Source organism: Hypanus sabinus, unplaced genomic scaffold (assembly GCF_030144855.1).
Source record: "Hypanus sabinus isolate sHypSab1 unplaced genomic scaffold, sHypSab1.hap1 scaffold_93, whole genome shotgun sequence".
Taxonomy (NCBI): Eukaryota; Metazoa; Chordata; class Chondrichthyes; order Myliobatiformes; family Dasyatidae; genus Hypanus; species Hypanus sabinus.
The window spans coordinates 95,989-97,458 of NW_026781783.1; the positions used below are offsets into that span (position 1 = coordinate 95,989).

General features: G+C 41.6%; 1 non-coding gene across 1 annotated transcript; it reads right to left on the reverse strand.

The window, feature by feature from the left end:
- Positions 1–447: 447 nt before the first annotated feature.
- Positions 448–519, reverse strand: trnac-gca (transfer RNA cysteine (anticodon GCA)). Its single transcript has one exon. It is a non-coding gene; the product is annotated as a tRNA-Cys (tRNA).
- Between the last annotated feature and the right edge of the window lie 951 nt (positions 520–1,470).

Below are 1,470 nucleotides of genomic sequence, written 5' to 3' on the forward strand. Positions count from 1 at the left end.
GTTCAGCCTTTCCCTGTAACTAAGGTGCTCAAACCCAGGTAACATTCTGGTAAATCTCCTCTGTACTGTCTCTATTTTGTTGACATCTTTCCTATAACCCGTTGAACAGAGCTGTACACAATACTCCAATTTTGGCCTCACCAATGTCTTGTACAATTTTAACATTGCATCCCAATTCTCAATATACTCAATTTTCTAATTTATAAAGGCCAGCATACCAAAAACTTTCTTCACCAGCCTATCCAAATGAGATTCCACCTTCAGGGAACTATGCATCATTATTCCTAGATCACTTTCTTCTACTGCATTCCTCAATGCCCTATCATTTGCTATGTATGGCCTACCTTGATCAGTCCTAGCAAAATTTATCACCGCACACCTATCGCCATTAAAGTCCAATCAATGAAATTACATCCTATATCATCGCTGTGGTCAGATACTTTTTGAAGGGGGCACCTGGATTTGAACCAGGGAACTCTTGATCTGCAGTCAAATGCACTAGCACTGAGCTATACCCCCACATTTTAATCCTACAGATTGTGGAGGCATTAACAATAATCTTTCAAGAATCAATAGATTTTGGCGTACCGGATGACAGGAAAATTGCAAACGTTATATCACTATTTAAGAAAGCCTGTTAGCCGGTTATCAGTGGTTGGGAAGTTGTCGGAATTGATGTTGGGGATGAGATTACGGAGTACCTGCAGGCACATGACAAAACAGGACAAAGCCTGTATAGTTTTCTGAAAGGAAACTCCTGCGCGACTGGTCTAGGTGCTGGTTACCAGTGGTGTTTCACCGGTGCAGCACAAGTGAGGAGAGAGAGGTGTCTTATTGCGGATCTTATTTTAGAAAAGGTATACTGCTATTGGAGATGGTTCAGCGAAGATTAATGATTGATAATTAATAACCCTAATGATTCGAGAAATGAAAGGGTTACCGTATGAGCAACATTTGGCAGCTCTTGGGTTGTATTCCATGGAGTTCAGGAGAATGAGCCGGATATCATATAAACATTCTAAATGTTAAATTCGCTAAACAGATCAGATATGGCGAAGTGATTTCCCATCGTAGGGGATTCTAGCAATAGAGGGCACCGCTTCAGGATTGAAGGACGTCCATTTAGAACTGAGATTAGTGGAAATTTGTTCAGTCAGTGGGTGGTAATCTGTGGCATTTGTTGCCACGCGCGGCTGTGGAGGCCAGGCCACTCGGTGTATTTATGTCAGGGATAGAAAGGTTGTTGATTATCCAGGGCCTCAAAGGTTATGGGGTGAAGAGACAGGGTCGTGAGAATGATGGAAGTTTGGGGTCAGTCCATGATTGACTGGCGAAGCAGACTGAATAGGCCCTACGGCTTACTTCTTCCCTATATCTTAAGGTCTTAATACGAGATTTCAAAACCAACATAAAAAGCAAAAGAGCAATTGAGTAATAAAAAGTACAATTGAGCAATATTTTTTTGGAAGT